A 26,805-nucleotide genomic window follows, 5' to 3' on the forward strand; every position below is an offset into this window, starting at 1 on the left:
ATGTCTGGAGGGATCACAAATATTTATGTAGAATCTATTCTTGTAATCAACAGAGAAACAACTATCAGTGTAAAGACGTCTACATGCAGAGGAGGTTATGTGAAGGGCATATTTATATCTATCGTGACCATGAACAATGTGAAGTGTGTCATTGGTTTTACTGGGTTTTATGGTGATCATCCTGATGATCGTTATAATCCTGATGCCCTCTTTGTTGTAGGTAGGATCATCTTTAAGGACATTGTGGGTGAGAATATCACTATTGTGGGTGACTTTAATGGGATCCAGAAAAATCCCTTCTGTTGTAGGGAAAAGTATCCGACTCGGATGACCCTATCCCACTCTAAGGGTGATAGTACCTCAGCAACAACTGTAAAGAAAACTACTTAAGGTTTACTTCTTTATGAAAGCAAGAGAGAATGAAGAAATGCACTAACCGTTGCCTTGCGCTTAATGTCGAATCCAAACTCTTCTCTTTGCTTGCTTGCTCCCAGCTCCTTGCTCTTTTGCTGGCCCAGCTACAATGAGATCCTGCAAAATAACAAAGAAGGAAACTACAAGAAGCATGCAATCATAACTGATTCAAGGATTAGCATAAATCAAATATACAATTATCACAACACATCATTGAAACAAGTGCATATAGAAGAACCTCAATAGCTTTTATTAATGGAAGAAGTAAAGTTCTGAGAGTGTTACAACCATTGAAGGCCCCAATCCAGCAACACCTCCCAGCAGAAAGAATTTCTCCTCTTCACCTCCTTCAAGCAATCAACCAATAGCTCTATAGTGAAACCAACAGCATATCATTACTTTGCACAAAATTCCAGCCTCCTGAGCTCATAGGAGAGAGCTCAATATATAGATGAATTGAGAAAGGATGAGTCAGCTTGCAACTGATGTGTAGCTGCCTTGTGTCCTCTCTCTCTTCAGTTGATCTTCAGTTCTTGAGTCCACTTGGAGAACCTTGCTTCCACTTGGAGAAACAGAGCCTCTGACTCATCACAAGGCGAAATTCCTGATCCAAGTGTCATTTTTGGAAGATTCCAGAGCAATGACTCAGTGTGCCACTTGTCCCATCTCGCTCAGCGCAGGTGGCCTTTGTTCTACCTGCTTTGCAACGCAGGTACACCATGGAGGAGTTGAGTTTCAGCGCAGAAGCCTAGTGGAGCACCTGCTTTGATTTCAGGATTGCTTGTTTTTGAGTGTTTTCAGGTGGAGAACTGATCTGAGAGCTGTTGGTTTGCTGACCTTGTTCCTCTAGGGGTAGGAACATCATGTTTAGGGACTTTGGATCCCTTGGATTATTGACAATCCATGCCTGATGCTGCAAGGCACAAAATTGTCTATAACAGATGCCCCCTAAAGTATGAGGTCGTTTATCGGGTGAAATGCTTTATTAGGAGGATCCAAAGTTCATTCAATCTGCTGAGAAGTGTCCTGTAATAAGATACAATACAATACATTATTTTTCATACTTTTTCATGATCTAGCTGAGGCGGGCATTCCCATGCTCAGCTTTATAAATTCATTTTGGTACATAGAACAGACGATCGTCTGATGGTAGACTGATAATTCTCTGCTGAAATTATCATCCTTTGAGAAGGATGATCATCTGCTGCAATGATGTACATATCAAATGTCTTTATATCCTGAATATATATCGCAGCCCGGATGGATGAAACTAGATCCGGGGTCTTCAATCTCTTCCGATCTTCACTCGATGTACAAGTCGATCCATGTGAGAATTTCTTGAAGTCGAACATGGAAATACATCGCTTGATTACCGGTCAATGATGTAAACCGTTAACAAGCGTGAGAGGAATCACCGATAAGGATGATGACCCCCAAGGTACAGCAGTACAATTCACATGGTGGGAATAAAGGACTTGGTGTCGACCACCATGCAAAATCCTCTGGTCGAAGGTCATTGATGTATACCTGTCGCCGGAAGTGAGAAACTTGCCATTGAGGCATGCAAGCTTCAAAGTACTGAAGGGGTTGTTCCTAGATCAACTCCTTGGATAATGAGCTGATGTCGACAAGGAGCGATCCATCAAAGGAGGGCCTTAATGAATCCCACATCATTGACATGGAACGGAGCTAGTGATTGTGATGAGGTGAAAACAAACTGTGATGTATGATTTAGGGTGGCGGTCATGAAATGGATGAAGGACAATGTATGGCAGTGGATGGGACACGGTTGACTCTTTGCAGAACAACATCTCTTGAACATATAACGACACTGATGTGATGGATTGGTAGCATTACCCCAACTGTGGATGGTGTGGCGAGGACCATGGTGATGAGACCGGTGAATGAAACAACCCAACCCGATGTGATACGGAGGACAAAGTGTCATGTTCAAGAGCAACTTGCTACCATTAAAGCTGTGAGGTTCTCCCAATTTTTCCCCAGTCATTGCTGACCAGTACCTCTTTATTTTTGTCAAGCTTGAGGAGGATAACATATGCTTGTTCTATAACCTGCCCTTCGGAGAAGCCCATCGCTATGTTTTAACGAGCCTAGCGATAGGGAAACTCATTCTCGTCTAAAGACAAGTTTGTCGCTATTTAATGAATTTAACGAGTCTAACGACAAGGATAACTCGGTCCTTTTCATTTTTAGAGAGTCTGAAAAGGTACATAAAGTCAACTCCAAAATTCCTTTTTCGTCATCTAATCCCTTAAGTCCGAAAAAGTATAAAACAATACAGAAGGGATGAGTTTTCGGTACTTTTAACGAGCCGAACAAAACAAGCGCTCGATCTTTTTGTGCAATAATCCCTCAGGTCCAAAAAGATTAAAATCTAGAGGAGGGATAGCTCTTCCGGTTGTTTAACGAGCTGGAAGGCCAAAACTCGGCAAACTTTTCATATTTTACGAGTCAGTGAAAAGAGCTCAAAGAAGACTCGTCTTTTGAGGAACGAGTGATGAACAGGGCAGCAGCAGATTCCAGGTACAGGTTGGAATATTCCAATCACGGCAGTGTCACAAGGATGGCTTAGTGAAATCACTCTTCGCAGTTGTTCCTCAAAAATGGGTAAACAAACATATGGAGACGAACAATTGGCCAAATGAACGGATGGAGGTGAGACTGCAAGAACACGACCAATGGCTTTAATATGGCTGTCAAAGGTTACATTTACCAAGGTTATTTACCGGGATGGGTTCGTTTTTTAACGAGCTTGAACACTGCTCAACCTTATGTTTATTTTTTAACGAGCATGAACATTGCTAAAACTGCTCAATTATGGATGCCCCCAGCATAATAATGCAGACGAGGCATATGCCCCCTAAACCTTAAGGGGTAGTTCATTTTTTAACGAGCTTGAATGCGACCAAACCTTTCTCAATTATACCAGTCATAATACAAGAAACGCCTCAGGTGAGATAGCTATTTTTTAAGGAGCTTTATCTCACGAAGCTATGCTCCTATTTGGAAAGTTTTGACTTTTGCCCCACATCCTTTCTTTATGCAAGCTGGAAACAGCTAATCCTACGAGTTTAACGGGTTAGACCTATAGGTTTAAAGGGAGGACCTAAAAATTTAAAAAATAAATAGTCGTCCCGTGCTTGCACTCCAAAAGGTTCGCATGCCCCCAGGTATAAAGTATAATTTCGAGGCGCTGCCTCTTACTTATTATCCGAAAAATGGTTTTATTTGCTGCCGCAAACTAAACTCTCTTTTCGGCGATGTCTAACATTAGGTTACTAAAGATGGCGATCACTTGTTGCAGCAATAGAATCTCTTTCTTTGGAGGCTGCCCCTACTTATCCTTCAAAACATATGTTTTAATGGGTGAGGCTTGTCTTCAAAGATGGTTACTACTTGCTACCGCAAATGGTCCCCTTCCTCGGTATCCTGATTATCTAGACAAGGGGAGTGAGAAGCTGATTATCTCACTCACATAACTTTGACAAAAGAATCTTATTCTAGAACAACCCTCTCTTCCTTCTTTCGGACGGGGTACGGACTAGTCATATTCTTCTGCGGAAATCAACTTTATACCCAAGGTTTCCTCTGCCCAAGGCAGGCCAGGGTGCATGCCCCCTGGGTCCCAGTTCTTTCTTCTGAATCACTCGCATTCATCGGGAAGTAGAACCGGGGGTGGAGGCATTCCTTGAGTGAATAAACCGTTAAGGGATGGTATTTGACTATTTGCGATGCGTGATCCTGGAAATGAAAGTTGGTCTACGAGCTTGACCATTCTTCCTTCGTGCGAAAAACACATAACTCTGAAGAGTGAGGACATTATTGCCTCCATGCAATATATATAGTCTCGTCCAAGGAGTAAGTTATAAACCAAGGGTCCCTGGACGACCATGACGTTCATATGAACTGTCTTCCCCTTCAATGTAATGGGAACATTGGGGAGAATCCCTAACGGGCGACTGGTTCCTTTATCAAAACCTGATAGATTTCTCATCTCAGGTAAGAGCGCTGGGGAACCCAGTGCTTTCCAAGCAATAGAGGAAAGGATACTCATAGATGCCCCTTCATCAATGATAGTTCCAGCCATCACCATTCTGTAGATTTGGATGATGATTCTGAATGGGATACTGGCTGGTAACCGGGGTCTGCCCAGTTGATTCCAATCAAAGGATACAACCAGGTTGCTTGGCGGTGGGACCGAATACACGGCCGGATACGACCCTGATGATGTTCCTTCCTGCGACAAAGGAATGGGCGCATTGCCCTGATGCTCATCAGAGTCTGTGTTGATGAAAAGAATCTGGATGGTGTCATCCTTATTCTCTTCAGTGAGGGTGTCATTTGAAGATGAATCTTCAACGACGGTGTCATTTGAGGATGAAACCTCTGAAGGAAGAACCGGGTCAACTGTCGTTTCGACCTTTAGACTTTCGTCTGGTCTGGATTCAGCAGGTTCATTCTCAATGATGGACACTTCAGCTGACCACTTGAGCGGGCCAGCTGGATTTTCAACTATCGAGGGATTAGGCACGAGTTTTTGGTATCCAGGAGGAAGTCGTAACGGTGATACCGGACGATCTTCCAAAACTCTCTTCGCCTCATCTAAGAATGGACATCGGTGGATGGCGTGATCGCCTTCACACAACATACAGGGTGATCTTGGTCTCCCTTTTCGTCCTTCACTCTCGCTAGTTGATGGACTGCAATGAACATGACTACCAGAGGTTGATGCTACCGGATTGTGCAACCTGGGGGACCAGTCCCTTAGTATCCGGGGAATACAAGGACAATCACGATGGAAGTGGGTCCCTTTGCAAATGACACATGGCGATTTAGGCCCGGTCGGTGCAGTGTGTGGATTTTTGTCAGATGTCTTTTGCTTGCCCCCAGTCGCCTTCGCCATAGGCCCCTTCTGCTTCTTTTCTCTCTTCTTCTTTTCCTTCTTCTCCATGGGAGGCTGACTTTTGCCGGCTCTACCCTGTGAAGATGAAGGATCAGAGGAAGAATTGTAAGAGGTGGAAGGCTGGTGGGTAGCTCTAGACTGGTCTGACTGTTGATTCGACTGCTCAGGATTAGTGGCGATTTGAACTACATTAGTTGAAAAGAGCCATACAGGTAGGCCAATTGTCAATCCTGGAAGTGACAATGTGGCCATATGAGGCGCACCAACATCTCCCCAAGAGGAGAAGGGATTGGGATTTCCGCCAAGGTGATTTCCTTGGTTGGTGGGCTCCATACTTTTCAACTGAAAGATCAACGTGGGAATAACAGGTGATTATGTTCCGATTAAAATAAATTTTATTAACGACGCTTTAGACATAACTTTGCTTTTTCATGTTTTAAGAGTCGAGAAAAAGCTAAAGATGACTCTAGTCTCCTTCGATGTTTTAACGAGCCCGAAGTGACAAATGCTCGGATGGACTTTTTCAGTTATAGAGTTTGAAAAAGGCCAAAAGAAACTGCTCTGGAGTTCTAGGTAGAGGGTGTGCCAAACCTTTCGCAAAACCACGGAATACGTTTTACGGTACGTGTGGTCAATCTTCGTGAATGCTGTGTTCACTGCATTGCGATCAGTAGGGCGGCCGACACGGCTTCCTATGGATAAAGGCTTTGTTCCTATAGGGGTCTCCCAATATATACGCGACGGTACGTGGGAGCACAAGTCCGTATTAGTGCCACCGACTCTCAGGAGGAATCACCCACCTTCGTAGAGATCGACAGTCACTACGTTTAACGACGCCGGAACACGTCTCTACCTAGACCTCTATGTGTTTGCGTTATGTTTCAAAGCGTTGTTATGTAAATTGAATTTATTTTAATGTTGATCTTGCTTAGCAGTTTAACTTTAAGGATCACCACGAGATGTATATGACAAATTCCTGATGCAGTCTAAGATGAGAAGCAAACTTTTCAATCTTTCAACTTTGAAAATCTTAACTACTGAGGGAGAAGAAAGGAAAATCTTTTCACACAGATCATAGAGCACACACTAATGCAAAATTTCCTAAATCGTCATGCAAGCAGTCAAATGCAAAATGCACAATGCATGTATTTTCTTTTCCCTTTCTTAATGTTGATGTGTTACAAAAAGAAAGTTGTTATATAACTTTGATTTCGATTTAAAGCGAAAGTAAACAAGCTAGTCCAAAATCAAAAGACACCTTAAGATTTACTTGTTTAATCACTGGAAATACATGAAATCAAACCATAATGACGAAAGTAAAAAGACTAATCAGCTATGGACAGCAAACAAGCTAACTCTTTAGACCAGCAAAATGCCTAACACAGGTTCAGATCTAAGAGGCCAAAGCAAGACTAGTTCACTTTCGTTATGGGAAATTGTAAATGATGGAAGAAATACAAAAGAACAAGTACAATTTCGTTATATAACAGAGGCGGAATGATGGCAAGTAAGGTTGGTTTCAGAATAGGTGCAAGACTGGTAACTGGCTGCAAAATCTATAGTGAAAACAGGCAAGAAAAAGGGAGGAAACCCCAAATGCACAAGGCAAAATTGGGCCAACGCAGGTGCTGCACAGCCAGTCTGGCTCTCAGCGCAGGTAGCCCCTTCGGGACCTGCGTTGCAAAGCAGGTAGCCTGTGTACTACCTGCTTTGGAAAACGAAAGTTGCGTTTTCACAGTTTCCGGGTCACAATTTTCTCAAAAATTCACAGTTTTTGCTCAAATCAGAAGCTATCAGTCAAGCACACACTAAGGGATGACAAGGAGGATGAAAAGCTATCACTAAGAGCTTACAAGGATCCTTGTAGATCAGCTCTTCAAATCATGAACATGCTCAGGAATGAGCTAGAGTAGCTGCCCTCTACTTCGCTTTTGATATAGTCAAAAGCTTTTCGATTTGGTACTCTTTTGTTCAGGAAATGAATAGCAAAATACTACAAACAATCAAACAGATATGATCCCCAGCGGAGTTTCCAGTTTGTTGTAGGGAAAAGTATCCGACTCGGATGACCCTATCCCTCGGATGACCCTATCCCTCTCTAAGGGTGATAGTACCTCAGCAACAACTGTAAAGAAAACTACTTAAGGTTTACTTCTTTATGAAAGCAAGAGAGAATGAAAAAATGCACTAACCGTTGCCTTGCGCTTAATGTCGAATCCAAACTCTTCTCTTTGCTTGCTTGCTCCCAGCTCCTTGCTCTTTTGATGGCCCAGCTACAATGAGATCCTGCAAAATAACAAAGAAGGAAACTACAAGAAGCATGCAACCATAACTGATTCAAGGATTAGCATAAACCAAACATGCAATCATCACAATATATTATTGAAACAAGAGCACATAGAAGAACCTCAATAGCTTTTATTAATGAAGAAGTAAAGGTTCTGAGAGTATTACAACCATTGAAGGCTCCAACCCAGCAACACCTCCCAGTAGAAAGAATTGCTCTTCTTCACCTCTCTCAAACAATCACCCAATAACTCAATAGTGAAACCAACAGCATATCATTACTTTGCACAAAATTCCCCCCTCTTGAGCTCATAGGAGAGAGCTCAATATATAGATGAATTGAGAAAGGATGAGTCAGCTTGCAACTGATGTGTAGTTGCCTTGTGTCCTCTCTCTCTTCAGTTGATCTTCAGTTCTTGAGTCCACTTGGAGAACCTTGCTTCCACTTGGAGAAACAGAGCCTCTGACTCATCACAAGGCGAAATTCCTGATCCAAGTGTCATTTTTGGAAGATTCCGGAGCAATGACTCAGTGTGCCACTTGTCCCATCTCGCTCAGCGCAGGTGGCCTTTGTTCTACCTGCTTTGCAACGCAGGTACACCATGGAGGAGTTGAGTTTCAGCGCAGAAGCCTAGTGGAGCACCTGCTTTGATTTCAGGATTGCTTGTTTTTGAGTGTTTTCAGGTGGAGAACTGATCTGAGAGCTGTTGGTTTGCTGACCTTGTTCCTCTAGGGGTAGGAACATCATGTTTAGGGACTTTGGATCCCTTGGATTATTGACAATTCATGCCTGATGCTGCAAGGCACAAAATTGTCTATAACACCTTCAATGATATTTGTATGTTAAACATTTTCTTCAATATCACCTTAGAAGCTGCATGGATTTGTTCAAATGTGAAAGGCTTTTCAGAGTTAGTTTATCCTCAGGCTTGTGTAGATCTTCAGCATCGTATCTCCAACGAGTCCTCATTTTGTTCAGTTTCACTTGTGAACAATTCATTCAAAGACCTCTAGGATGAAGCCAATTGTTCAAATTACCTGTTATTGAGTTCAACCTTGGCTATTGCTAGGTTAATGCAAGTTACCATTTTTCAAGCATTTTTTGGAGATTACAGTCTCACAATCCTCGAGATATTGGTTCATGTGAAATTCTTGGTAATGTTAAATGGCTACCTTACTATTCATTGCTTTCCACATTTATTTTTATCCCTGTAGTATTCACCCCCTAAGGCCTGATCCAAATTTTGCAAGATGGTTGGTCCAAACTTTCCCCATTTCTTTTTATCCCTGCAGTATTTCTCCCTCTATGGCCTAATCCAAATTTTATGAGATGGTTGATCCAAACTTTCAACATTTCTTTTTATCCTTGGAATATTCACCTTCGATGGGCTGATCCAAATTTTGCGAGATGGATGGTCCAGTCGAAAGTTGCAACAGAAATACCCCTTACATGCAGTACAAGGACTACTACTGATTGATTTGTAAACCTCAGGGTCTTTCGCTCATTCATTTGTTTATTGCCTATAAGACAGAGTGACAATCTATAATCCAGTTCTAGACATTATTGTTTAGGCATCCCCTTTGCCAACCAAATGTACTCTGCCTTCTATCTATAGGGCCAAAACATGTACAACTCCAGGGAAAATTTTAAGAACCCCCCCTAAATTTATAAATATAATAAATGGGCGAATCTCCATGGTATATAGGAAAAATGGAAGGCGATTTTATCAATAATATAATATGTATATATAATTTTATCAATAATATAATATGTATATATAATTTTTTGGCGAATCTCTCACCAGGCATGGCGAATATTTTACTCAATTATAAAATCTTGTAAGATCTTGGCGAGTCTTTCACTAAATAATAAAACTTTGTAAAGTCCTAGTGAATCTTAGCATAGGCTACATGAAGGTTTAATTCCCCCATTTAAATAGGCTACATTCCAGGTGAATACCATGGGTCAATACCATGTGCCATTTTGGTGAATACCATGGGTCAATACCATGTGCCATTTTTATTTTTATTAATTCTAATATTAGGGTTAATAATGGTTTTTTGCATGGTATTAATAACAATCTAGTCCATGGTATTTGTCCCATAGTATTTTGGCCATAGGTTTCACCTAAATATAAACCATTTTTTTAGTGTTCGTAAATATAAGGTGACTTATGGAGTAAATATAAAAAAATGTTTTATTTGTTTACCATACCTCTCGTTTATTTATATTTTTATTAATTTACCATACCTCTTTTACAAATATGGTATTTGGCCCATAGGATTCACTTAAATAAAACCTTTTTCTTGAGCCTTCATAAATAGAACGAGGGTTATGGACTAAATATAAAAAGAGGTTTTATTTATTTACGACACGTCTAGTTTATTTATATTTTTATTTATTTACCATACCTTTTGAGTAAGTATAAAAATATGTTTTATTTATTTACCATACCTCCACTTTACTTATATTTTTATTTGTTTACACCCTTACATGTATATAAGGTGACTTATGGAGTAAATATAAAAAATGTTTTATTTATTTACCATACCTCTCATTTATTTATATTTTTATTAATTTACCATACCTCTTTTATAAATATGGTATTTGGCCCATAGGATTCACTTAAATAAAACCTATTCTTGAAAATGGGCGAATGGATTCACTTAAATAAAACCTATTCTTGAAAATGGGCGAATGGAAGGTTGTAAGTCCTAATTTCAAGGGCTAAATTTACCGTTTTTACCCTCTCCCTTAAAATAAGGTGGGCTATTTGATGTGACTTGTAAAAATGTACTATGATACAAAATATTCGCCCACTAAAAATTTAAAACCCCTTAATTTCGCCAAAGGGCGAACATTCACCCCTAAAATTATCCTTGTACAACTCTCTTCTCTATTTCAATAATTTTCAAATAATTTTAGAAAAATATGATGTCTACTCCTTTGAAGTAGTGCTAATGAAGGTGCTATGTGGAAGGCCAACCATCAATCCTTCTCTTCCTAGAGAGAAAGTCAACATAGAAGAGTGGGAAATGCATTGACATAGGAGAGGCATGCTTGGCCAAATTATTGATCATCATCTTGTAAATACAATCAATCCTAACTGCCTGATAAAGTTTAGGGAGACAGCTGAAAATTCTTTGGTTGACAAGGGTATTGACATGCCCACTATGGGTGATGTGCTGTGGAGCTTAGAATATTCCATTCAACTTCAGGAAACTACCATGCTAGATGATAAAATGAAATCAGTGCTAATCGCCTTTCAGAGATTCCCTTACGATTTTCTGAGGAAGAGAAGTTTGGTGATAGTACTATTGAGAGGGGTAGTGATGCTGTAAGTGAAGAAGGTTCAGAAGGTGCAATTGCAAGTAAAATATTTTCACAATTAGTTAATCCTCATAAGTTGATCACATAAATTTTGTGTGTGGTGATTCATGCACCAACTTATGTGAGTTGGCCATTATGATACAAATTAATGATCACCTTCAAAAAATATTAATGCTTCATTGGTCTTCACTCCTAAGACTAAATCTTCAGTTTATTTTTAAAAGCACTTGCTTCCTAGCTCACTGCCATCCAAGGTAAGTCCCATATGGATTAATTTTCCTAGATTTCCATCCTTATTTTTAAGGTTTGAAATTCTACCTTACAAATATGTACTATTCAGTGGCATTTCTTGTATACTCGAACACTTTGGCTTTTTCAATTATTAGAATCTTCCCTTGGCTTAAGATTAAGATTCTTTTATTAGATTATACATTGTTTAAGGGGAGATAGCACTAGGAACCATCTTGAAATTTTTCCAGAGATATCAACACCTTTACTGTACTTATCTAGCCAAATGGGTATGAAGTCCTCCTCCCAAAGGGAAAAGCATGGGCTAAAATAAATTTGAAGCATAACCAAGCCAACATCCATACACAAAGAAATAATGCATTAGAGAAGATAATTTTTCCATTTAAAGAAAATAATGCCTCAATCCAAAGAAAAGAATGCATCACCTTAAATCAATTATATATGTAGTTAACCTTCTAATTTTGTGTAACTTGGGTTTATTTTGGGTGATTAGGAGCAATGATTGGGATCCTCCCCACCCAGTTTGAATATTTTATGGTTGCCCCATTATAAACTGATTTTGTGGTTGTCACATTAAAATTATACCTCTGAACAACATAGAAGAAACTTCTTGATTATTTGTTACTGCCTTATACACTACAGTGCCATAATGGCTCTAATGTTGATTTCTCATTGTGATGTATAATTTGACAAATCCCTGCAATGATGTCTGCAGAGAAGATTGTTACATCAACACTAGCGATGATTCAATTGCGATAAAGAGTTCCTTGGATGAGTATGGTATTGCTTTTGGTCATCCTAGTTTCAAGATTATTATCTTCCACATAGTCAGTCAAATCCATACAAGTACAAGAATTGCATTGGGTAGTGAAATGTCTGGAGGGATCACAGATATTCATGTAGAAGATATTCTTGTATTCAACACAGAAACAACTATCAGTGTAAATACATTTGCGGGCAGAGGAGGTTAGGTGAAGTGAATCTTTATATCCAATGTGATCATGAACAATGTGAAGCATGCCATTGGTTTTATCGACTTCTATGGTGGTCATCTTAATGATTACTATAATCCTGATGCCCTCCCTCTTGTAGATAGGATCATATTTAAGGACATTATGGGTGAGAATATCACTATTGCGGGTGACTTTAATGGGATCTAAAAAGCTCCCTTCAGTAATATTTGTATGTCAAACATTTTCTTCAATGTCACCTCAGAAGCTGTATGGAGTTGTTCAAATGGTGAAAGGCTTTTCAAAGTCAGTTTATCCTCAGCCTTATGCAGATCTTCAGCATCATATCTCCAATGAGCCCTCAGTTTTATCAATTTCATCTGTGAGAAATTCATTCAAAGACCTCTAGGATGAAGCTAATTGTTCAAATTACCTGTTATTAAGTTCAACCTTAGCTATTGCTTGGTTAATGCAAGCTCCCATTTTTCATGCATTTTTTTTTAGATTACAGTATCACAATCCTCGAGATGGTTCATGTGCAATTCTCGGTAATGTCAAATGGCTACCTTACTATTCATCACTTTCCACGTTTCTTTTTATCCCTGCAATATTCACCCTCTATTCCCTGATCCAAATTTTGCAAGATGGTTGGTCCAAACTTTCCCCATTTCTTTTTATCCCTGTAATATTCCCCCTCTATGGCCTCATCCAAATTTTGCGAGATGGTTGGTCCAAACTTTCAACATTTCTTTTTTATCCCTGCAATATTTACACTCTATGGTTTGATCCAAATTATGCGAGATGGTTGGTCCAATGGAAGTTGCACCATAAATACCCCTTAAAGAAATACAAGGATTATTGCTAATTGATTTCTAAACCTTAGGGTCGTTTGCTCATTCATTTGTTTATTTCCTTTAAGAGAGAGTGACAGTCTACAATCTAGTTCTGGACATTATTGTTTAGGCAGCCCCTTTGCCAACCAAATGTACTTTTCCTTCTGGGTATAGGGCCAAAGCAAGTACAACTCTCTTCTCTATTCTAATAGTAGTCAAATAATTTTTTATAATGATTTAATTTACGGGCTTTTTAGAGTTCAAGTTTTGGATGGACTTACTGGGTTTGAACTATGTATGCCTTCATCACCATACGATCCTATCATTTTTTCACTATTATACATTGTTACATATGTTTTTATGAGAAAGTATCATCTTTTCTCTGGAATTTAGTCCAAATATTTTAGATGATAATATTTTCCACTATCCTTTGGTTTCTCTTATTGGTCCACTGTCCTCTAGTTTCTCTTATTGGCTATTGCGAGGAGAATTATGAGATGATTTTGGTTTATGAATACATGGCCAATGGACCTCTTAGGAGCCATTTGTATGGATCAGATCTTCCTCCTACCTCATGCAAGCAAAGGCTTGATATATGCATAGGGGTTGCCAGGGGTTTGCACTACCTTCACACAGGAGCAGAGCAGGGAATAATTCACCGTGATGTAAAGACAACAAACATTTTGTTGGATGAAAAATTTGTGGCCAAGGTGGAAGACTTCAATCTTTCAAATATTGGACCTACTCTGGATGAAACCCATGTGAGTACTGCAGTCAAATGTTGCTTTGGATATATTGACCCCGGGTACTTCAAAAGGCAACAGTTGACAAAAAAATCTGATGTCTACTCCTTTGGAGTAGTGCGAATGAAGGTGCTATGTGGAAGGCCAATCATCAATCCTTCTCTTCCGAGAGAGAAAGTCAATATAGCTGAGTGGGAAATGCATTGGGAAAGGAGAGGCATGCTTGGCCAAATTTTTGACCATCATCTTGTAAATAAAATCAATCTTAATTCCCTGAGAAAGTTTGGGGAGAGAGCTGAAAAGTGTCTTGGTGACTAGGGTATTGACCCACTATGGGTGATGTGTTGTGGAACTTAGAATATGCCCTTCAACTTCAGGAAAATTTTGTGCTAGATGATCCAAATGAAAGCAGTGCTAATCGCCTTTCAGAGATTCCCTTACGACTTTCTCAGGAAGAGAATTTTGGTGATAGTAATATTGAGAGGGGTAGTGATGTTGTAAGTGAAGAAGGTTCAGAAGGTGCAACTGCAAGTACAATATTTTCACAATTAGTTAATCCTCATGGAAGGTGATCACATATATTTTGTGTGTGGTGATTCATCCACCAACTTATGTGAGTTGGCCATTGTGATACAAATTAATGATCACCTTTAGAAAATCTTAATGCTTCATTGGACTTCACTCCTAATACTAAATCTTCAGTTTCTTTTTAAAAGCACTTGCTTCACAACTCACTTCCATCCAAGGTAAGTCCCATATGGATTAATTTTCCTAGATTTCCACCCTTAGTTTTAAGGTTTGAAATTCTACCTTACAAAGATGTACTATTCAGTGGCATTTCTTGTCTACTGGAACACTTTGGCTTTTCAATTATTAGAAGCTTCCCTTGGCTTAAGATTAAAATTATTTTATCAAATTATACATTGTGGTTGGGATGCTTCTTTCTTCACACAGTGTATGGTTTTTATTTTAAAGATCGTCTATCTTTATTGGACAGTTAAAAAAAAATTAGTTTCTTACAATTCCATATTTCTTAATGCCTTCAAGATATGAAACAATGATCATGACATGATGAGATGAAATTAACAATGCTTGAAACATGTATATATGAAAACACAAGCTACAACCAATGTAACAAACTAAAATTTCAATATTTCTTGGTGCTTTACTGTGGATCCAGACTACAAATACTTCATTCAATTCAATCCCATATGGATTAATTTTCCTAGATTTTTGTCCTTTTTTTTAAGGTTTGAAATTCTATCTCACAAATATGTATTATTTAGTGGCATTTCTTGTGTACTGGAACACTTTGGCTTTTTCAATTATTAGAAGTTTTCCTTGGCTTAATATTAAGATTATTTTATCGGATTATACATTGTGGTTGGGGTGCTTCTTTCTTCACAAAGTGTATGGTTGTTATTTTAAAGATAATCTATCTTTATTGGAATATTTATAAAAAAAAAAGTGGTTTTGTACAATTCCATATTTTTGAATGCCTTCAAGATATGACATGGTGATATGAAATTAAAATTGCTTGAAACATGTGTATATGAAAACACAGGCTAGAACCAATGTAACAAACCAAAATTTCAATATTTCTTGGTGCTTTACTGTGGATCCAGACTACAAATACTTCATTCGGATGCATTTTTGTGATATTGTGAGTACCGCACTGAATGAGCTATACTTCAATGTATATGTCATCTTTCACTTCATTTCCTTCCCTCGATCTCAAGCAAAGGTCTTCGACAATGACGGGAAAGGAAGCAATTTGACTTATTTCAGTCTCTAACTCTCCTCTTTCTTTCAATCTATACTAATCAGTTCTATTATGATAGCCTTTTTCTTGGCTTGAATTGGAATTTGAATCTGTTTATTCCACCAAGTTCAGAGTTAGTTGAGGATTTCCTTATCCCTTCATATTAAGGTAAAACCGAAGAAAGTTGAAGAATGACCGTACTATGACTAATTCTTAAAATGTAATTATATAAAATTCTTTGAAGAGGAATTGAAAGAGGAGATAAAATACCTGCAACACAATCATGTTGCTGAATTCGGAAGGAATATTGCCTATGACCTTGTTGTAGCAAAGATCAAGGTACTCCAGATTCTCATAATGAGTCCACTCTTTCAGAGCACCACCAAAATACATCCTCGTGAAATCAGAACTCTTTAATGTGGAAACTTGTTGAAGATGCTTCACCCTAATTCCAATGAATTCTAACAGCTCGCTTATGCCTTTGCACGAATTCCCGGTGTTTCAAACAAACATCAGTGTGTTGCGAAACAGTATCCCGTTAAGCGCATGAGCATCCATAGTAGACTGATGTTCAAGTCCATCCATTGTACATTGGTGTAGTTGCATAGCTCTGTGGGGATTTTTTCTTTGATACCATTGTTCACGAGTTGCAGAATGGCCAAACTACTCAACCTGCCAAATTTCCTAGGAATCCTTCTAGTGATCTTGTTGCTCGTCAAAGAAATCCCTTCTAAATTGTTGCAATATGCAAGTTTTTCTGGTATGTCATCTGTTAGAAAATTGTTTTTGAGGATCAGATTCTTGAGTTGGCTAGACCCACCGAGCTCATGAGGGATCTTTCCCTCCAACCCATTGAACCACAACATCAAATGTTTCAGATTCTTCAGATGATTGAGCTCAGGAGGAATCTGTCCTTTCAAAAAATTGAGACTCAGGTTTATGGTTTTCAGCGTGGCGCATTGCGCTAATGTAACAGGGATTTTCTCTATTATGAGGTTATTTGAGAGCCTAAGCTCTTCGAGAGTAGATGCACCTAGGCAAATTATAAGCGGCAATGTCCCAGACATTCTGTTGGAACTCAAGTCTGCAACTCTCAAATTCTTGCAGCTTGAGATTGATGGCGTGAAGGGTCATGTATTCTAGTTATTACTGAGAAGCAATCTTTCAAGGACCTGGAGATTTCCTAGAATCATATTTCGCTTGAAAATAAAAATTGATAGTAATTTTTAAGGATAAAAGCCCAAATCAAATTGTAGTTGTCAACAACTCTAATTGAGTAGGGTTTCAAAACCAAGGTCACAATATGGTATCCATTGGAAGAAGAAACTGTATAAGAACCTGTGGATTCGGAGTCGAGCTTTCTTTTAAATAAATAAAAAAGTATTGATATGAAGTCCTTTCTCTTTATAATTGAGTGCATGAATCTCTCATACCTGCAAGGGAATGGGATAACAAGGTTAGTCGAAAGTGGTTCAGGGTTTACTGTCAATAACGAGTGGTTCAGGGGTTACTGTCAATAATGAGAAAATACAAGAGACCAAGAACTAAGCAGGAAGGATTATCTCTATATATCTATAATAGTTTTTGTGGTGCGGCCATTTTTCCCACCTGTAAGTAGGCACACCAAGAGGATGGTGAGAAAGTGTCCCCTTGTAAGACAACCAGTCATGCCATGCAATCCAGCAATCGCATTAGGGAGTCGGGACTATGACATGTAAAAACCTATTCCAAGTCCATTTGACCATTTGAGCGTGCTTCTCTTCTATCCAACCAAAACTCATCTGATGACAGATTGATTAACTGGTAAATGAGCAACTAACATACCCTAACCAACTCATCCCACGATGCATAACATTTCAATCTTCTAACACAATATCGAAGGGGCTAAATGGTACAAAGTGGCAACTGAGGTAGCTCTTCCTAGAGGGAAATGCCTTACAGTGTAATTAGACATTAGGAGCCTAATGCTATGTTAGAAGTGAAAAATTTCCTCGATATTTTATCGTTTAAAAAAGTAATATTAATTTAAGTAATTAAAAATCAATTCTTAAAATTAAAATAAAAAATTATTTTGTTTGATTTTTAAAAGAGGATTGAGGATTTCTTGTTTGGACAATGTTTACGTGACGATATTGGCTTCTCATTCACGTATATAAAAAAGTCATTTGGTGGATGTTTTTGTTTTTCCATATTGTTTCTAAGTTTATTTTGCAAAAATGACATGGGCTTATGTATGAAAATAAACTATGAGTTATAGTTTCTTTTTTGTAAGCTTCTGCAAATGATTTTCATTAATAAAAATATGGATTACAATGAGTATATATAGTTTTCCACACTCAAAAAATACAATCCTCAAGGATAATATCTTCAACCACCTATAGAAACGCCATTACTAATTATTCAAACTAGGAAACTATGCATTACTGAGACAAAGCACAAAAGGAAGACCAAACCATATCAACCAAGTATATCCATGGCCACTGTCAGTAAATTTTCCAAAGTAAAAGAGGATGACAAGGGGAAAAACATGCTCTTCTGGACTTGCAAACCATTAAGTACATTGGAAAGTGGCATCGGGTGAGGAGTCATCATAATCCATCATTGTGTGAGAAAAAACATGATTCATGCGACGGGAAAGCTTTAAAGAGTTGACCACCGAGATGCCAAAGAGAATACCGAAAACCTCCAAGATTTTCATGCATGCAACTACCTTGGAGCATTGAGGTGTAGAAATGCCACCAATTTAAAGGTTGGAGTCATATTTTTGTTATGAAGAAACAATATGAAAAACATTAACTCTATCCGATACTCTCCAAACTGGAGGAGAAGGACCAAATGATTGTTGTATTGACAGTAGAACAGGAGCTAATGATAAATTGACCAAGGGGAGGAAACAAAGACCCCCCACATCTAGATAATACCATAAATGAGAACTAAGAGTAGCTCGATGAGGAGAGTCCCTCTTCACCACCCCAGGTAACGTTGCAATGTTGCCACCTTGGTTAAAAATCCATGTATCTATAATGGGAGGACAACGTCTCATGACCCAATGCTTGAAGGCATTTACCATAGTATGCCAGGTCTAGGAATGGACATGTGCAAGGCATGGTACACACTTTAAAACCCACATTCCTCCCTTAGATCATGCACTCATCAATGAGATAACAAAATTGTTTGTTAAGGTCGCCCGAGATTAGGGAAAATCGTCATACGAAACTTAAAACAAATCAACTATAGAATGATAAACAAGAATGTGAAACATAGCATCGTACCTCTTCGAAAATTCAACTCCCATCAATAATTTAACATGAAGGGACTAGAGTTGGTGACCCCAACCCTAGGAACGACATTTATGCCACACAACAAAGAGGAATAGATAGGTGTAGGGTGTGGTACACATTTCAAATATTGTCAACCTACGCTCCACTCGTGCCCTTGGCATGTTAATCAATTATAATATGTCATTACAAGAGTCTTTAATGTCACCCCCATCATGGATATTGTCATCCCAAGAAGAATTTTCATACTCCACCCAATGTTGTATACCTAGAACTTCATCCCTCATATAATAAATTGACCATTCTACATCCAAAGTGAGATTTTGATACTGGCACCCCAAATTAGCCAGTGTGTCTGCCACCCTATTACCTTCATGACAAGTATGTTGGACTACAATATAATCAAACTTGGGTAATAGGTCATTAATATTGGAAACCATGTCCTCTAGATGCCAATTATGAACTGTTTTATGAACAGGTTGGCCATTGAACAACTTGTGGATGCATTGAATAATAAGTTGTGAATCGTCGTGAACTTGTGTTAACTGAAAACCTTCTCTAACTACAATATGTAATCCTCTTTTGATTACCAGAAACTCGACTAAATTATTTCTTGTAATCCCACATGAACACACATAGATTCATAATGGTGAGGACATCTCTCCCCGAAAAATTCCTCCTCACCTAGTGACTCTGGGGTTTCCTTTGAAGACCCCATAAAAACTCGATTTAATAAAGGAGCTCGGGAGCGGAGAAAATGATTTTGCTATATACTGACAAGAATCTTGCACCATAGATGAAGAAGAAGTGGACATAGAGGAATCCAAATTAAGGTTCTAAAAAATAGCCCTTTCAGACTTCTCCACCTGACAATTGTCGGTAATCCAAGGAGATGTAAGGATAGTTTCCCAGATATTCAAAAGGATCACCTCTCTTAGGACTGATATCGATTTGATCTTTGTACCAAAAACTCCGAGATTTTTTTCTTTCCATATATTCCAAAGGAAAAAAACTAATGGAAACTGCCAAACATGTGGAATGGTAGGGTTTTTGAATTTCTAACAATAACATTCCAATACAACCTTTAGATCTCCCAAAAATGGTTGACTAAATCTAAAGACTCAAGGAAGAAGTTCCCAAATGCCACCTGCAAAGGGACATGAGACGAAAATATGCTATGCTGACTCTTACGCATGAAAACAAAGGTGACATAAAGATGATCCCTTTTATCCCTTTCTATAATATGGTCCCAACTGAGAAGTCCCCTCCAAGAAATTAACCACAAAAATGATGAAAGTTTGTGCCACCATGAGCCTGCCCAAATTTGGGTCCACAAAACTACCTTCTCCAAGGACGAAAAACCAAAAATTAAAGAGTAGGCTTCTTTAATAGAGAAAAAGCTAGATGATTGTTAACCCCGTGTATAGTTTTAGATGTGTCCATATGGTAAACATTAAATACCATGCAGTGTTTTAATGATTGACTTATTGTTTTTTTAATTAAATACAAATAATATAACACTAGAACGAATCATTTGCCATATAATCATTAATATATATTATTTTGATTTTTCAAATAAATACTTGAAATTATGAATTTCACAAATAAATGAAAGAAATACACAAGAAGTTTCTTAATAATATATTCATAATCAATTTAAAATATTGAGACTTTATTTATTTAATTTATTGTGTTATATATATATATATATATATATAGATATATATATATATATAGATATATATATATATATATATATATATATATATATATATATATATATATATATATATATATTTATATATATATATATATATATATATTACTTTATGAGAGATGAGTTTATTTTTCTTTTTTCTATAAATAAATAAATTTTAATACCAATTTGATTTTTAAAAATATTTAAATAAGATAATTAATTTCTTAATATTATTTTAATTATAATCAAACAAAATTTATTAATTTATTTTATTTTATTAAAATCAATTTAGTAAGTCCCTCGATTGGGGTGCGAACTGGAGGGTGACCCCATCAAGTCAGATTTAATGCCAAGTACGTCGAGGTACACAACCACTGCCCCCCACACGCTCGAGGCAATGGGTGTGGTGGCTCCCTACATGCATAAGCATATCAACACAGTGGAAGGTGGTAGCGTTGTTTTGTTAAGGTTTTGGTGGCAAGTGTTCAGAGAGGTTTGTAGCTTGTTAACGCGCCTAAATGATTATAGTGCAGCGATTCTGGAGGAGGGACTCCGGGAACAGTGAAGTGAAGCGATTCTAGAAGAGACGGTGGACTCTTCAGCTCCACACGAGGGTAATCTAGTATGTAAAATGCTTTTTCTCCCCTCCTTCATGCATTTGAGTGTCTGGTTTTTGGATTGGGTCCTGCATGGGGATAACTTGTCTACAGGTGGGGGTAAATTGGGATGTTGGAAGTATATGGCGTTGGTAGTCTGGTAGTAGTATGTTATCCTCACCGAAATAACCTCAGTGTCAGGTTGCTATGAAATTCTCCTCACTTGAATGGGGTTATTTTGGATCTGGGACAGGGGTGTCAACCTTGGGGAATGTTGTTATCTGGCTTGGTTCAAAGATCAGGGGGTCTGGGATTGCGTTATTGTCAGTTTTACATTTAGGGTCTGCTTTACTGCTTTTTATGGGATTGAATGGAAGCTTGCTTCCCTGCATAACTAGTGGTACCATCATGGTAATGACTTGGTTAGTTGTCTTTATGGGCTTTGCACCTATGGCTTGTGTCGAAGCATCTGTGGGGTTGTTATTGAGGTGTTGCTCACCCTAGGTTTGGGAATTGTTATAATGTTGCTAGAGCTGGCTATGATGGGCTCGTAATTTTTGTTTTTGGTTGTTATGCAAATGGGCCTAAGGATCAAGAGATTGAATGCTTGGGTGGGTTGAAGGACTTAGATTGGCGGCAAGGTCTGCGAGTGGCAGAGAGACAAAGTTTAATTTTAAGTCAATTATGATTTCTTTCTCCCATGGCAGGTGCGCAGAGAGGTAGGCTCTCCTGGGCGTTAAGGGCTTCTGGGCTCGCACCCTCACCTACACAAGGATTTGCCAACACCCATTTCATTACCAAGCATCAAGATTGTGTTGTGATGACAATGGCAGTGAAGTCTAGGGGCCGAGGTAGGAGGCCTCGGGTGGCTGAGCAGGAGGAAGAACCCAATTCCTCGGGCAGGAGACGTGGTAGAAACCAGTCGCCAACCTCATTAATGAAGCATCCATTGCATACCGTGAGGGGACCAATGAAAAGATTAGAAGTTTGATTGAGGAATGGGAAGCCGACCTGAACCACCAGGCGAGCGTGACAGAGATAGAGAAGAAGGATTGGCACATGATGGTGCCGACCCTAGGTATACCTGAGGGCGGGTGCCCAGTTCAAACAAACCTTATACCTATATTGGATTACGAAAAGCCTCTTGAGCAAGGCCCTGGAGCAAATTTCAGTGAGTATGGTGACAACAGTGCAGGACTTCCCTAATTACAAACAGGATTTCCAAAAACTACAATTCCAAATGCAAAAACAGGATGGACGCCTTGGCTGCATCGAGAAACACTTCCCATGTCTTTTCTCACAAATAGTGTTGCCTGGTTCCAATGGCAAGGATCCGGCTCTGGTCGAATCCGCCTCTGCTGAGCAAGATGATTACAATGTTAGCTAGTTTTTAATTTTTGATTAGCACATATGCGGATAGCTTTTACTTTTTATTTTGAAGTCATATATGTTTTTAGGCAAATAGAGTATGGGGAAGGACATGATATACAAACTATTATAGCTTGGGTAGAAAGACTTATCACTTTTTTCTATTGGATGGCTTATCATGAGGTTAGGTGGCCAACAAACTTGGTTTCTTGCTGGGCAAGTTGAGGCCACCTAATCAGTTTTATATGGTTGTAACTTGCTTATATATTAATGAAAATGGAAGGATCTACCAATTTTACAATAAAAAAACAATTTAATAAAGAGAAACAATAATCTTAGTCATCAAAATTTGTATCTTGATAAATAATTTTATAATAAACTTAAAAACAAACATTTAATACATCACATAAAGAAAAACAAAAACAAAAACAACAACAACAACAACAACATATTCCTAAATATTTTTTAAGTTCCTAACGTGTGCCAAGGAAAATGTCATTTTAGTATTCAGTTTTGGTCCAAATGTAATCTCCTCCATATCCTATCTTAATCTTATTCATTGTTTAATTTATTTTGGTTGCATGTTGTGTCAATGATGTCTGCTAATGACCAACCCATTTTATATTCAAATCACATTTTTAGGGTTATCAATACAATTTTGAACAAGCTTAGTAGCAAGTACTTGTCGCCTAGTATAAATATAGCTAAATTAAAGTAAAATACTTTGAAAATTTGTTTTGAACAAGCTACATAGTAGCAAGTACTTGTCGCCTAGTTTAAATGTAGCTAAATTAAGTAAAATACTTTGAAAATTTGTCAAAATGGTAGCCTATATAAGTGCATGCGGAAACTAAAAACCAAAACTAGAAGAAAAATAAGTAAAATTAGAAAACACCATTAAAAAAATACATACAACAGAAGTAACCTGAAAATTCAAATCACACAAGCATCACAAAAAAATAACTTTCAATAACAATTTCCAAGAGTCCACGTACAAGAACGTCATTACAGAATTCATGTGGTGGATCTCAATGTCTCTAATTAAGATTTCAACATTGCTTATTATAATAGTGAGATTTAAACCATGCTTATTATAATAGATGGCTTTGCCTACATTTTTATGCTTTATACATCTCTCTAATAATGCAAAAAAATGTTCTATATCATAAAAATAATTAAAATTATATCATGGAGATGAAGCAAGATGGCATTGACCATCTTTTTGTAATATTCCCACACACATTTTAATAAAAAAATTAAACCTTGAAATCATTGAACATAGTTAGGTTGACGTGGTCTCTCACAGTGCGTGAATAGTGTGATATCATTAAATGCATGTCATCAAAAGCAGTACAAATTCCAAATTCGCAGACAGTAAAAAGGACATTTAAATCATACGATGTAACTATATAATTATTGCAAAATAAGGGGTAAATTATTCCAATGTGAAATAAATATATTAAAATAATATCAAAAAATAATAAAATTCAAATTTTAATTTTAAATTATGGAGAAAAGTGTAATTTTTTTGGTTAAAAAAACTAATTGCTAGTTAAACAAAAAACTGACCACAATATATCCTCATTGCTACAGATATAACAAGGAGATAATTTCTAAACAAATTGTAAGGTAGACAAACTCCACGTCACACATAATTGTAATGCGGACAAACTCCATAACCTACCACACAAAAAGCTCAGCATTTAGCTTTTATTGTTGAATAGACCACACATATTTCAAACAAGAGAGCCCAAGAACACAAATGCCCCATCACCCATGTGGATAAAAAAAAATCAAGATACCTCTCTCGAAACAAAAGAACCATATCATATATTTAATTAACTTACAATCCAAAGAGAAGATCTGAATTTAATACTTTAATATAAAAACACTCATTAATTCATGTGGCTACTGACCTTCTTTTTATCCGTTAGTAATATGTTAATTACTTCTTTGACTTCATGACTTGCATGGTTACATCGTTGGATATCATTGATACATCGGACAATACGATCGATCTTGCCTATTACATCTTTGAAAGACACTAACTTTTTCTTGAAGTTACGGGGAATGTAGAGAGGTTATGACCCAACCAACGATTCTAGAGATGAAATCATTGAGTTTAGGTGCTCCAATGAAATAAGGTCACCCCCTTCCACTTATAGTTATGGTTGGCTTTTTTTTTTTTTCCATTAATAACTGCGAAATTACGCACTCTATCTGAATCAAAGGAACCAATTTCAAATGTTTGTCGACATCAGAAATTAAATGGGTAACAATTGTGCTCCTAGATGACCAAAAAAGGTTTAATTATCAATATGTATCATAGTTTTTTTGGTTTTTGATTAATTATGAATTAGTGCATTGTTATGATGCACTTTGTATTAGATTTTAATAATTAGAGTAGATATATAAATTAAAAAAATAGTAAATATAGATGGGCATCCATTAAAATTTCAAAAAAAGTCATACAAATAAATTAAATTAAATTTTTTCTTTAAATTACTATTATTATTAATAATTGCATAAATTATATATATATATATATATATATATATATATATATATATATATATATATATATATATATACTTTAAAAAAACATGTAACAATTTTTTTTATTTTTTTTCAGAGAAAAAAAACCAACATAGCTTTATATTAAGAGTATATAAAGATCATCAATACATAATTCGAGATACTGATAAGGCATAGAAATGCCCAGTCTCCCTTTCATAAAAAGCATACAGATAATCCATAGAGGCAATATATGCCTATCATCCTTAGCAAAAGATAGATGTCAGATAGACCAGATCTAAACACACATAAAAGAGAGAAGTGACATATACTATACATCTACAAGACCAGATGTTCAAAAAAAGCTTGACAGAGACGTGTCAAAACTTGACGAGGCTGTACCATATACAGATTCATACAAAAACATATAAGAAAGAAGGGGCAGATACGCCCGGCCTTGGAGAAGAGGATCCAACAGACAAGATACTGACGATCTGGAGGGATAAAACCTCTTGCAGGACCACAACCCCGCAGCATCATATGGCAGACATGTTTGGCATAGTGGCATTCTGATGATAGGAATCATAGCAAGCCAATATACGCTGAAGAATAGCCTGGAGAGGTTCCTTAGAGTCTTGGAAAATGTGTGCGTTCCTCCAGTTCCACAGATACCAGCATGTGATAATGAACAACGATCTCCACGATGAGGATTGTCTACTCCACCAAATAAAACCTTCCTGAACATAAGAAAAAATGTTGTGAGGGAAAACAAAATATGTAGACAAATCATACCAGATTATAAGGGACGAGGGGCACTGAAAGAACATATGCAAATTTGTTTTCGAGTCATTGAGGCACATGGAACATCTACTTGGACCCTGCCAGCTTCTCCTTTGAAGAATCTCCCATGTGAGATTTTTGTTCCCAAATAGCAGCCAAGAGAAAATAATCATCTTCAGCGGACATGCAGCTTTGCAAAAACAGAGAGGGAAATGCGGAAGAGGACTTCCAGCAATAACGGAAATCATATCAGCATAAATGTTCTTTACGCTCACAGGTTTATGGAGAGACCATACTAGACGATCGTTTGAACCCATTCGGGTGATCCCCAAACTATCAAGTCTCGCTTTTACCATCATCCAGAGAGGATGCATCAAATGGGGTAAATGCAACTCCTCCCCATCCTTCCAAACCGGAGAAGAGCCAAACCATTCTTTTATCAACTTATCCCACGTAAAAACTCCCAGCCTATGAAGATTGCATAACAGTGGATGGGGGAACGAGAAACCCCGGCCAGGTGAAATAGAATCAAAAGCGATAAAAATATTTGATCCGGAATAAAGGTTCCAGCGAAAGTTTTTTATGAAAAAAGGATGGAATTTTCTCAGGCTTTGCCATATCATCGAGCCGCTTCTGGTGCCAAAAGACCGCCTCCTATACCAAAATTCTATGCTCTTTCCTTTTAGATATTTTGTCTTTACAATCTTGCTCCATGGCCCGTCATCATATATTCCTCTATAGAGAGACTTGCAGAGAAGGGCATTTCCAAAAGTGCGAATGTCTATCAAACCCCATCCACCCATCCTTTTTGGTTTTGAAACAGAGGCCATCTTGAAAAGATGTATTTTGCTCTGATATGCGTGACCTCCCCATAGAAAGTTTGCAACCAGTCTGTTCATCTGTTTTATAATACTGCTGGGAAGAAAGAAAATGTGAGCCCAGTAGACTGAAAGTTGGCATAGGACAGCCTGAACTAAAATAAGTCTGCCAGCTAGAGAGAGAAATTTATATTCCCACCCTGCAATCTTCTTATAAAACCTGTCCAATAGCCATTGCCAATCCCTTTTTGAGTATCCTT

At 37.7% G+C, this 26,805-nt stretch overlaps 1 pseudogene; it reads left to right on the top strand.

Moving 5' to 3' along the window:
• LOC149200963 (receptor-like protein kinase THESEUS 1 pseudogene) lies at positions 1-14,302 on the top strand (annotated as a pseudogene).
• Positions 14,303-26,805: the final 12,503 nt, after the last annotated feature.

Source organism: Pinus tabuliformis, chromosome 2_1 (assembly GCF_031772625.1).
Source record: "Pinus tabuliformis cultivar Carrire ecotype Pingquan chromosome 2_1, CPIR1, whole genome shotgun sequence".
Lineage (NCBI taxonomy): Eukaryota > Viridiplantae > Streptophyta > Pinopsida > Pinales > Pinaceae > Pinus > Pinus tabuliformis.